This window comes from Diorhabda sublineata, chromosome X, assembly GCF_026230105.1.
Source record: "Diorhabda sublineata isolate icDioSubl1.1 chromosome X, icDioSubl1.1, whole genome shotgun sequence".
NCBI classification, from domain to species: Eukaryota; Metazoa; Arthropoda; class Insecta; order Coleoptera; family Chrysomelidae; genus Diorhabda; species Diorhabda sublineata.
The window spans coordinates 14,403,489-14,417,239 of NC_079485.1; positions in this window are offsets into that span (position 1 = coordinate 14,403,489).

Sequence of the window (13,751 nt, forward strand, 5' to 3'; positions counted from 1 at the left end):
ACATTTGGTTGAAATACAAAAATATTTGATCTCAGAGGAGAATACTTTGAAAAATAATAAAGCCACATACAATTATAAATATTTGTTTTTATTTATCTATCTCAAAACAAGTGAGCAACCCTCGTATTCCACTTCTGCTATTGCTAACGTCAATTGTGGACTACACGAATAACTTTAGTAAATTCATACCATGGTTTTAGGTCTTTTTTGGTTTAGTACTTTGTTCCTTCCTGTTTCCTTATTTTCATGCATTTTTTTGTTCCACTTTGGTACAGTTGAGGCCTGAGAATGTAATGCAGTGGCAAATAGTGAATTTTAAAGAGTGGCAATTGATGACAGAAGCATGAATATTGATATTTTTTGGGCAATGATGTCAAAAGAAAATTTTAGAGATCGAGAGCACCTCAAAATTCGCCATAGGAGGGGCAGGGTGTCGATTATGAGGTACCATCCCCCCGTGAAAAGATGGGGTGAGTAATTTTGACGTTCTTAGGGTCGATTATACATATTTTGACCCTCCTGAACATGAATATCTCATTACTGTCAAGATCCGACCTCGAGAAGTGCCCCATATTTGAAATTGAAAATTTCACCATGTTCCGATTTTTATGAAAAACACATCAAAATTGCGGTTTTTCTTCAATAGACCAAATATATTTTTCAGGATCGAATTTTCCATATGATATTCAAGTAGTAGACGTATATATGAGCTCAAAATGTCGAAGTGGGGGGAAGTTGCCTAGTTTCGAGGATTTTTCATGTTTTTCGAATATTTTCTTCTCTGTATAAAATGTAAGGAATTTTGAAGTATTACAAATAGTAGATATGGTGACTAGATACCTCGAGAAATGAGCCTATTCGTTATTGAGCCTTTTACTACATTTGTTTACCATTTAAGGAGCCACAATTTTTGTATTTTTTTCAGAGAATATTCGACGAATCTTCAGTATTGTGATAGATTTCAAAATTTTCATCATAATAACCTGTTCTTAAAACAATAATTCAGAAAATTGACCCCTGCGTCCATCTCCAAGCTTAAAAACTTCACACTTACATGCTTGAGACATTGCATTAGAATGAAATAAATTTCCTGAATATAAATAAGATATATGTAGGTAATATTTTTCTCGAAGAAGGAATGATGGGAGAAGGGGGAGCAACTCCTAAACCTCATGATAAGCCTTATTTCTTCGGTATTTACAGGAAAAATATTACTCCTACATAGGCTCCCAAGCATACCCTGAAGATGCTCGACTCAATACAGAAGAGAGGAATGCGATTTATAGACGATCCAGAGTTGACCAGAAACTTGTGAAGACGGCTGGCACTGCAGAACAGGATTTGGTCATGTCTGGATATAAAATATCACCATAATTTGCTTGTTTGGTGTTGAGGTAAGAAGCAATATGTCCTGGCATAGTCACGTGGCCGAATTATCTAAGGCAGCTTCGCAAAAGCTTGGAGCCTATTTAAAACTGTTGTTGCTATTAGTTGTCAAACAATCGATTTTTTGTTCAATCTGGTTCCAAAATGTCAATAATAATCTTTATTTGATATTATGTGGCAGTGCAAATGGTTAAATATAAAATAATCCCTGCAAATTGGAAACTTGCTCAAATTAAACCCATACCAGAAAAATCAAAAAAGATAGTTCACAACAACTACCGTCCAATTGCTTCAGTCTCAGCCATTGTCAAGGTCATGAAAAACTCATGGAAAAAGTCGTTAACCAGCAAATCTTGAGATACCTAGAGTCTGCTAACATCATCAGCGACCATTTGGTAAACCTAGATCAACCAGGGATCTCCTGGCCTATGTTACCAACGTATGGATTGAAGGGATTGAAGCTGAAGAAATATGCAGAATCCAGAACCAGACTGGATATATTGAAGGCATTTGATAGGATAAGGCATGTCAATCTTCGAAATAAGTTAGGATGGAACGGTTTGTCGTCCTTACTCATCGACTGACTTAGTAACTTTCTCAAAAACCGATCCACCCAAGTCGCTATCGATAGAAATATCCTCAGATAACACCCAAATCCGTAGATGGCAACAGATCAACACCATCAATACCGATCTTGAAAAAATTTTGGAATGGAATGGAAGCGATTTGATTGAGTTTAATGCAGCAAGACCCAGGCTGCTGTTTTTACAGAAAAGACTGGCGCTGCGGCTCAGGATTTGGTTTTGTTTGGATATGAAATATCATCATTACCGCTTGGGTATTAATGTTGAGAGCAAGATGTTCTGGCATAGTCTCGTGGCCGAATTTGCTGAGGCAGCTTCACAAAAACTTGGAGCCCATTTAAAACTAAAAAGTTATATTTCTTGCAACTTTTACAAGACCCAGATTCGTAAAAATTCGTACATTTGAAGCTAGACTCCCAAGCATACCCTGAAGATGCTTGACTCGATACAGAAGACACGTTTTTCCCGTACACCCCTACAGAAGTTCAAGATCATCAACATCGACGGGCATCTCCACACTCTACTTGGGGTTTACCCTCTTGCGATTGTTTTTTACGTAAAAAAAACATCTGGAGCTGCATTTAATATTTTGACCACCCTGTATGTATTCCATTTTGTGATACCGTTAAACTCGTTTTTGCATCTCTATTAGTTGCGAATTTAACCGAAAGGTGAAGATGAAGTTGACAAATAGTGCTTATATAAACTGAGCAATTTTTCGAAAAAATTAAATAATATCTAATTGTAAAGTTTTTATCTAATTAGCAACTACATTTGTTCATGATCGAATTAAGCTGAAACACACTGTTTATGACAGACGTAATCTAATAATGTTGCGCAGAAATAAAAATAACCTCTCAAATTCTTTCACTTTCTACAACCGATATATTCGGCCGAATATCAAAGTTTACCAATGTGTAACGTGAAAGTAACCTTGATAGTACGAAATAAAAAATACAAGAAACCATTTGTTTATTTACAATTTCAGTTTTTAAAAATAAAATAGGTCTTTTTGCCCAATCACGTTTTTTCCATCTCTTTCACAAAAGTCCACCACTCGTTATATATTTTTAAAAGTGGGAGATTTTTCCCCTCTTAATCGACTTTGATTAAAGTTACCGCTACAGTTTTCTACAATAACACAACTAGTAGGAAACTGTAATTGTATTTACATCACGGCGCGTAGTACCTATACCACCGACAAATAGATGGCGTTAGAGTTAAAATAATAAAAATAAATTAAGAATACAGTTTATTTTGAAAGAAATTAATATATATATATATATATATATATATATATATATATATATATATATTTTAGTATGGAAATAATGTAAAATTATGTAATATAAAATGACTTTACTATAAGTTTTTTCAAGAGTCTAAATATTCTAACTATATTTCGTGTTCTATTTGATTTAACATTCGGGAAGTAGTCCATTAAATCAATGTAAATTTGAAGCGACCACATAACGAGCGTTCAATTTAAGAAAATTACAACCAGTTTCGCAATCCAAACGCAAACGCTATGCGGACCTTTCCAACTATTAGAGAGAAACTCATCCGCGAGAATAGCGAAATGTAGTCTCGTAATGCCAAAGGGCCAAGAGTAGATTACGCAGATAAAGAACACAACGGTTGAGTGCATCTCACAACCATTCCGGGTTATATTCTTGTTCAGTAACGACATTGTTGAGGTTTTCAGTTGTGGAACATTGTTCACCATATACCCAAATATTACCAACGTATTTTTGCTTATATTAAATTTCTGGATATGTTGAAGATATCCAATAAAATATACACATTAGAGCGGTCGATTTGCAATCGCAATTATAAGTGAAAAATATATTTAGTGGAATATTTCAGTTTGGAAAAACGAACAAATACCAGACGGATGGAATAGTGCCCATATTCAAAAAAGGAAATCCAAAAATGTGTGCTTATTTCAGACCAGTCAACTAAAAACTAAAAACGGTCTACTTCCATCGATAATATAAGATTTAAAAAAAAGTATACGGAATCGCATCTTGGAGAATGTCATTATAGATGTGGGCTCGGGAAATTAACAATATTCATATTTTAAATCAAATTATACAAAAATTTCACTAACAAGATATGAATTCTATTTATAGCCTTCAAACAAGCTTTCGAAAGCCTGAAAAAAGACATACTACTAAAAGATATGTCAAAATTACACGTTCTAAAAACATTAATATAGCTCACAATGATGCCTGAATGTAAATCACATGTAATCACGAGAGATGAAAAAACTCAAAAATTTTATATAAATCGAGGAGTCAAACAGGTTGACGGATTATCAATGCATATATTACAATTACGGACATATTAGTAGAATTTTTACTTAAAACGTCTAAATATCGACATAAGCAGATGATTTGGCGATAGCAACAAGTGTAAAGAGCCCAAAGGAAGATCGAAAGAGAGGCAGTAAAAGGAAGGAATGTATTGATATCTAGTTAGCCTAGACCAGTTCTATGCATAAACAAAATATTGTGTTACCATAGCAACGAACAATAACTTATTAAAAGTGTCAGTGTAAAGTTTGACGTCAAAAAAATAAACCAGAGTTACGCAATAAATTGAAAGAAAAAGATGTCAACCACCTGTATTTAAAAGAATTAAGAGGTAAGCAGATTTACGAAGATATGATTAATACTCTTGGTGGTCAATGTCCTTCGTATGCGACCGTGAAAAATTGTACTGCAACCTTCAAAAGAGGTAAATTTTCCAATGAAGATGATGACCGATCGAGAAGTCCAGCATCTGTGTCAGTCTCCGAAAATAACGATGCAGTTCATGACATGATTTTATCATTTTATGATTTTTAAATGTTTGAATGTTGACCAAAAGCGTGCAAGGGCAGAAGCATCGCGTTGGATCTGTGCTCGATTTGAAAACGATGTAGACTTCTTAAGCCGAATTGTTACTATGAATGAGACTTGGGAACATTTCTACGATCCAGAAACAAAGCAACAATCCATGGAATGGCTACACTCTGGTTCTCCAAGACCTGAGAAGGTTGCCATGGAGTAATCATGATTTTATTTTTTAGATAAGGGTAGAACAATAACTGGAGATTACTATTCGACATTACTTACCACTCTACGGGAAAAAATTAAGAAGAAAAGACGCGGGAAACTATCCAAAGGTGTTTTGTTTTTGCAGGACAACGCCCCTGTACACAAATCTCATGTTTCCAATCAAAAAATTTGTGATTTAGGGTTTGAATTACTAGAACGCCCCCCTTATTCACCAGATTTGGCTCTGTCCGACTATCATCTCTTTCCTCAACTGAAAAAAAGTTTAGGAGGTCGTAAATTTTCTTCCAACGAGGAGGTAATAAAAGCTGTGGAGGTCTGGTTTGGAGAGCAAGAAGAAACATTTTTTTCGAAAGGTCTAGAGACGTTGCAGGTTCGCTGTAATAAATGTTTCCAATTAAGAGAAGAATATGTCGAGTAATAAAATATTTTGACATCGAAATTTTGTTTGGTTCTATAGTAGACTAAGAATTTTTCAATAAATTCTCGTATATTAATTAGCCAAAGCAGTTCGACAAAAGTTTGAATCCCTCTTTCAGATCGACACGCTATATACCCCTCAACCCTCTATAAGGCCTAGATTCGTCCATCTTTGTAGTTTCGCTCACACATTAGGAACTCGGCCTCCAAGTATACCCCGAGGATGCTCGACTCAACACAGAAGAGAGGAATGCGATGTATAGACGATCCTGAGTTGACCAGAAACTTTGACAGCTTAGATCATGGAAAAAAAGTCGCTGATCTGATTCTGTTTTACCTATACTATCACAGCAGATGCTCTTCCGAGCTATCCAGCATGATCCCCCCACCTAGGAGCAGTATTTGCAAGATTTACTCGAGAGACAAGCGCCCAGAACGTCACGCCTTTCTTTGGAGAAGTGCAAGCCTGTGGAACCTATAGAAGTTCAAGATCAATATCTTCATACAGATACCACTCGAACTAATCGAATGTTATTGGTGTTAGGTTTTTGTGAAGAAAACTGTAGAAAAATCGTGGAGGAATATCACGTGATTCCTCACCGAGAAAAGTTTTATAGTGTGAATCGAGACCTTTTTGTTGAAATGAAGTTGCGAAATGGAACCATTTAGAATCATATTAGCACTAGAACACTAAAAATCATCTGTATACCGAATTATCAGACGTAATTCACTCCATTCACATCATGCTCAAAAAGTGCAAGATTCAAGAGCAAGAGATTTATGTTACGTCGAGATGAACACTTTTGAAAGGAAAATCTTTTTACTAATGGAAGGCTTGGAGATCTTTATGTAATATCTCCTCGTCATTTCCAACGTGAATTAATGGTTGGTTCGGCCTTATCGACCATTGTTTTATATGGACCAGTTTTTTCAACAAATCGGCTGCTTATTTAGAGTTTCTTAAAAAAATTCTTACGGATGGTACACTACCTAACTGCTGGAAATTTTCCACTCATTAACAAAAAACATAATCATTTAATTAATAGAACTGATTTGCAAATTAACAAATTTTATATATAAATTCGTACCAAGTTTTGACATTTTTGTAACTTTGTACCAGATAGTCCTTAATGGACTCAAACATGGTACAAAATTTTGAATAGAAGTTGAAGTGCTACCAACTGCACGAAGAAAAAGCAATGAGTAATGTATATCTTGGGGTGGTTATCAATGACGATGGTGATAAGGGAGAAAATCTGGGAGCGAGGATGAAGAGGGGAAGTAGACAGTTGGGAACGCTGAAAAAAATAATAAGATTCCAAAAATCCCCAAAAAGAAGAAGCTATATATGTACAAAACAATAATAAAACCAACAGTGAGCTACGGAGACGAAACGTGAATTCCAATAAGAAACAATAAGATCCAAAAGAAAAGAAAGGTTGGGTTACATAAAGACAATGGCAGATTTTAGAGCAACAAAAAAAAACGATAAGGAGGAACAAGTAAAAAAGGAAGACCAAGGAAAAGATGGTACGTAGAGGTGATGTAAGATCTAAGAGAGACAGGAATTCAGGAATGGAAAATGAAAGCAAAAAAAGGAAAGAGTGGAAGGGGAATCACTTCCGTGTTATAGGCCTGCGTGAAGTGTTGCAAAGAAATTTGGTTTAGAGGTAAATTGTTCACAATCGTTAGGCATATCAAAGATAAGAGCTAGGACTTATCTACGAAAAACGGGGATGTTTGTTGTCCTTAATTGATTTCCAGGTTGTTGATGTTTGTAGTGTATTGATGTGGGTCCTTGATTGGCTCTAAACTCCAACGTGGCAGCTGAGGAAAAACGAATATAAGGAATATTGTCAACATAAAATTACCAAATCTAAACCAGGTCTAAACCAAATTTATTTCTTTTGTAGCATCTAGATACTCAGCTTTTCCCATTCTACCTTTACCTCTCACCTTATAAGGACTGATATGTTCAGATTAGAGTCGGAAACTTTTCCAACAACCCTAGTATACAACGTAATTAATAACTGCTATAAAAATCATTCATTTTTTATTCCACCTCGTATAATATTCTCAAATATAAGTAGAAAATAGCTTCAATACAACATATTTTGATCTTTTTCACTCGCTTCCTAAATTTTGTCATCAAGTACATCGAATATCGAATATAAAAAAATCGTTTTATTGCCCGAAATCCAAAATAAATATTTGTAATTCCCCCTCAAACATAACTTTGAAAAAATTGAGAATTTACGTACCGAAAATTCAATTCTATTCCGACAATTTTTCAATATCAATGCATCGTCTCTACGGTCCCGTTGATTTCCCACGGGACGCCTCGCATCCCGGTCTGGAGCAACTGACCGAACCTGTCACCTATAACCCGGCCCGCGTTTGTTGTAAAATGACCTTTGACTATCGGCCGTTCTTTTCTCGAAGATATTACAATAACATAAGGGATATTTGCTTTTGAGAGTTTTTAGAGCCAGATCGGGTTACGGGATATACAGGTGAGTAGATTCTTCAGAGATGATCGTCAAGATTTTAGTTTTTATCTGACGACCGGCGCGGAATGTCTCTAAACATACGTAAATCCAATCTTACTGTTATTTTGTGAAGTGCAACGAATATTTCGTTCTGTTATTTGGTTTGAGTGTAACTTCAGAAATAAAAACTTATAGTACGTCGAGTTTACTGAAAAACTAGTGTGGGAAACTTTACAGACAAGAAATAGAACATTTATTGATGATGGGGACGAAGAATAGCTACAAGTTCTTTTAGCTCACAAAATGAGTAACGCATCATAACATTTCGCATGACATATTCTGTGATTCTACTCCACGTTTTGAGATGCTTCCAGTCATCATCAGTAATTTGTAAGTGCTTTAAACAACTATCTCATCTAACTGTACATATATGATGACAACCTTCATAGCCTAAGCTATATATATATATATATATATATATATATATATATATATATATATATATATATATATAAAATCACAAATATAGATAGTTGAATCAAGGTTTTGTCTTATATCTTCTGACTAAATCTGACTTATAACTTGTTTTAAGATTTGTTATTTGACTATACCAAAATCTTCATCTCGTCATTCTAAAAGACCATATAACGATTATGTCTTCGGTTTAAGTGCTAGGGAAAGACGATTCCATAGGCTTCCACTTCTCCAAAGAAAGGAATCTCGATAAATTGACGTTCTAGGCGTCTGCAGGCGAATACGTCTCCCTGTCGAGTGGAACAGAGTAAGTTCATGGACCTTTCTTCTATGTTCGAAGTTTCTGGTCAACTCTGGTTCGCCTAGAAGTCGAATGTATGCTTGGAACTCCAATGAAACGATAAAAAAGCTCTTGTATGACTATATTCTGGCGAGTTTGACTAAATCACTGGCTCTTGGAACATCGTGCGAGATCATAAAACAACATGAGGACCTTTTCACATCACGTATATTTTAATGATCACAACTTTAGATGTCGATCCTGCCAGAATAAGTACCCAAACAATCAATAAATGTTTTTATTCGAAAAAAAGCACAATAGGGTGTCTGCTATGTAGAGATGCCTATGGATGTTGATCTTGAACGTCTGTAGGCTGTAGTTTTTGAGAAAGACGAGCCTTGGTAGCTGTATTTATCCACAGAAAGAAGTCCCGATGAATTGAAGTTCTTGGAACTCGGAGTTCATGAACCAAGTCTGCCTATCGGATGAACAAAAACTACTCTAGGTGGGATTATGCTGGACAGCTTGGGAAAGCATTTGCCGTGGTAGTATCGGTAAAACAGAATCAGATCAGCGACCTTTCGTCTATGATCTAAGCTGTCCAAGTTTCTGGTCAACTCTGGATCGCCTATAAGTCGAATTGCTCTCTGAGTCGATAATCCTCAGGACATACTTCAAATGTGTGGACAATACTCCAAAGATAAACGAATTTGGACCTTGTAGAGGATTAGAAGCTGTTACGGAGTATATAGCTAACCAAATCATGGGCCGTAGTGCCAGCCTTCTTGGGTTTTTGCTGCATTAAATTCGATCAGATTGCTTCCATCTCATCCCAGAATGGTTTCAAAATAGATATTGATCGAGTTAACATCACTGGTACCCAAAAATGACTGGCTCTAGAAGGTGACTATTTGGGTGAGACAGAAGCGGAATGAATTCTCATGTTCCAAAATGATACAATAGTTCGAATTTATCTTATAACGACCCTATTTTTGTTATGGAACTGAACAATACCTAAATTTTAGTTGATATTTTTAATGATAAGTAGAATATTGAACATTTATTGAAGTTGAATTTCTTCCAACTAATAATCTTTCATAAAAATGAACTTTTTCAAATCCGTGCTAATGTCGATAAACCGAAAACATTAAACATCGTTAAGCGATTGATTTTTGCTAAAACATTTCTGAACTGGGTGTTCATTAAATTAGTTTTATTATCGAATGATATCTCAGTTGATGGGATTCAGTTTGATATTCACACGAAAGTCGTAAGAACATGTCGTTTCAGTAAAGCTTATCGCTCTCTAATACTCATTGTATATACATTTGAGTCGTAAAAGTGAATGCCACATCGTCGAAATAACTCAAATTTACTCAGATGTTTTGTCGGTTTTGTTTGAAATTATTCGATTCGGACTTACATTGTAATTGACCTAAAAACATTACTGAATTAGTATGAAAAGGATAATCAATCAAAAAATCATGAAAATATTTTTCTTTAACTCAAATTAACACTTCTTGAGCCATTGGTTACCGAAATTTTTTGTTTCATAAACAACTTTGGAAATTTTGCTGGATACGAAAAAAAGTGGAGATTAGATCTATCTATGGAAACTTACGTTATGGCTGAGTTTCAATTTTTGAAAAAAAATGGCAGAATTGATTACTTGCTAGCGTTAATTAATTCATAAAATCAACTAAACAAATTTTCAATTAAACTTTAATTGATTGTGCTGAAATTACACTCTTTGTTTTTATTAAATTGCAGCTACCCTCTTGCAATTTTTATTTGATTAAATTTGTCAAATACGCAATGCCTACTGTAAAATTGAGTCAAAAAGTAAAAAAAAATCTTGATAAACATGAACCTTTCGGCAACCAGCGTACTTCGAGATGTAACATGTCTTAATGTTTCTTAAATTGTTAACTGCATTAATTATTGAATACACTGTTAAAACTACCACTACACCAATACTCACAATTACACTGTCTGACGCGATTTCGATAACCAAGTCATCGTCTTCAGAGACTGAAGGTAAACAGTGAAAAGTATCCAGAAATTCCAGTAACCGCATTAATCACAAATTGAAGCGATTGGTGCACTCTATCTCTCAAATTTTTCCCTACTGGATGTTGTCGGTGGATAATACAGATCCTTGAAATCAAACTAGTTCATGCAAGATTGCAAGCACATACACTTCAAGTCGTATTAATTTGCACGTCTGGATAAGCGTTGGGGACGGGATGGCAATGGTAAGAAGTCAATCCAGCATTTTAGCTCTTCACTACTCCAAATTTATCTCACTTCAACGAAGACCCCCTTCGAGTCTCCCGTGGACCCTTTGACCACTTTGATGAACCAAAAAATCAATTGTGTCCCTGTTCTTTGCTGTGACAATGAAGATGCTCAGATACCTACCTATTAATCAATTGCTAGGGGTGCAGAAGCTCCGAATCATTAGCTTCCTTGGTCATGCGATTGTAATCCTTTGGATTGAACATACCTCAAGGAAATAGAGATAAATTCACGTCAAGAATTGGTAAAAAGAACTCAACCTTACTGTCACCTTAGATGATTCCCAAATGTTTAGAAGATTAATGGATTCCTTGATAGACTTGTGTATTCCAAAAAAATTCACTCAAATCGAAATGTATTCAATATTTTCGGCTTTTATTTTGATTTTCCTGTTGTGATTTTTAGTTTGAGCTACACTTCATACTAGCATCGGTTCCAAAACATTTTAGTATAAAATATAATTACAGTACTCCCAGTAGTTTCGGAAAAATTATAAATTTGTATAGATTTTTTTGCTTAAATGTCCTCTATCTTAATTACGAAAAGTAAACCCCAATTATTTTCCAATTCTCTACCTACTACCCCTCTTTCAAATACCATTCATAATAATGAATTTTATTTTATATTGTCTCGTATATTATTTTTACTTAAATAATTTGATAGTTGTGTTTGTGTATGTTTGTGTCCCAACAGTCGATGATATAATTTGTAGAATCGTAGATTAGGTCTAAGCCGTTGTTTCATATAAAGAGGGTAAATATCTGAAGGATTTGAATTAAGTAAATTGGAATAGTGTAAAACTAAGCTGTGAATATATATACCTCCAGTTGTCCTAAGTAAATAGGACTATAGTTTCGAATTTCTCTAGAGAATATTTCCAATTCGGTTAGAAAATACTCCAAGATAATGATTCGGGGGGAGGCCGAAGGTTACAGTAAAAAATTATTTTGTACAATCCACTATTCTGAATTTTTTTTCCAATAGACTTTGTAATCGTTATGTCGATTGGAAATGGGTGATTTTCAGGTTTTCATGCAGCTCACAATCTATATTTTTTCGTTTTTGATGGGCTCTATACAAAAATATTTAATTTAGTAAAAATAACGATATTTAGTAGCTCTCACAATTAGATTCTCTTCCATCCCTTCATCTAATCAAGTTCCTTGGATCCCTAGCATAACAGCATTCATTTGTAAATGGAAATACTCGCCTCCTCCCCTCTCACACCTCCCTACCTTCCATTAAACTTTTTGCGATTGCTCCTATTTAATGTCTTGCCATTGTAGGGGCATAATCACCGACGCCTTAAAGTTCATCAGACCCTTACTTCAGTAAGCAAAACAAAGAGATCGTATAGAATGTAGTCCAGTGACCACGCGTTCAGGTCAAACGAAAGGAGCGTTAAACTACATTCTCCAAAATTATTAATATTTTTCAATATGTCCTTGTGAAACAAATTCTGAAAATAGTTCGGAAATACTTCATTTGACGTTTCAATAAATTATTATTATTATTAGTTTATTGAGGATATGGTGATAGACGTAGAAGTCAACAAGAAAGTGTAATATCTTTAATAATATATATCCTAACCGAAATCCCATAACAAGATCTACTGTCAGTAAAGGGCGCAGGAAAACTGCATCAACAAATTTTTAGATGTTTGTGTCCTGTTAGAAGACGATACACACTTAAGTACTAGACAAATATCCAGGGAACTTGATATTTCGCAAACATCCGTAATGAAAATTTTAATGATCCATACAAAGTAACGTTGATTCAAGAGTTTTCAGATAACGATTTTGATAGAAGTGAAGAGTTTGCAGAACAAATGATTGAAAAATGTTATAATCAAAACAATCCAATTTTTTAAGTAATGTTTTGCGACGAGGCCATTTTTTGTATTAGTGGAAATCTAAATCGGCATAATTGTAGATGCTGGTCACGTTACAATCCTGGATGCGTGAATCCCACACCCAATATCCTGAAAAACGTGTTTAGATTTATTGGAAAATAGTATTATACCTGAGTTGACTCGGATATTTCCAAATACAAGCAAGTATTTTCAATTATATTTAAAAAAAACTTCATTATTAGAAATTTTCAGACAAAAAAATATCTCAAATATCAATATTTTGCTACAACAAAATGGTGTCCCCCCTCCATGTGCGTGCGTATGTGTTTTCTAGAAGATGGTTTTGCCGAATAGCCTCCGCGATCACCCAACTTCTTTACACTATTTCCTGTGGGGTCACTTAAAAAACATCTTTATAAATCAAAGCATGCCAATATTTAGGAATTAAAAGATTGGATTACCACAGAGGTAATTTTGGAACCCTTGGTGATAATCATACTGAGCACTACACTCACAGTTACACCGTCTGACGCGCGTTTCGATAACCAAGCTATCGTCTTCAGAGACTGAAAATAAACTTAGTTAAACCTCGTGTGCTTTCTAAGGATGTGGATCCAATTTTTGGTGTTAAATCAATTAAAATCATAACTATAACTTCTAGGACCACTAACTGTGGCATGTCTTCCGTAGAACCTGAGTGCCCTGTACAATCTTAAATTTTGTTTAATTTATAGATCTAGTCTTAGGGTTAAGGCTGACGAAGAGGTACCACGATAATCAAACTTTATATATTTATAAGCGTTTTCGTAGTGGGATTGTAGCAAGTGTACTGACTCTAATATATTTCCGGGCTTCCGAATAATCACGTATTAATCGCCTGGGATTAAATATATTTTAAGTATTCGAACT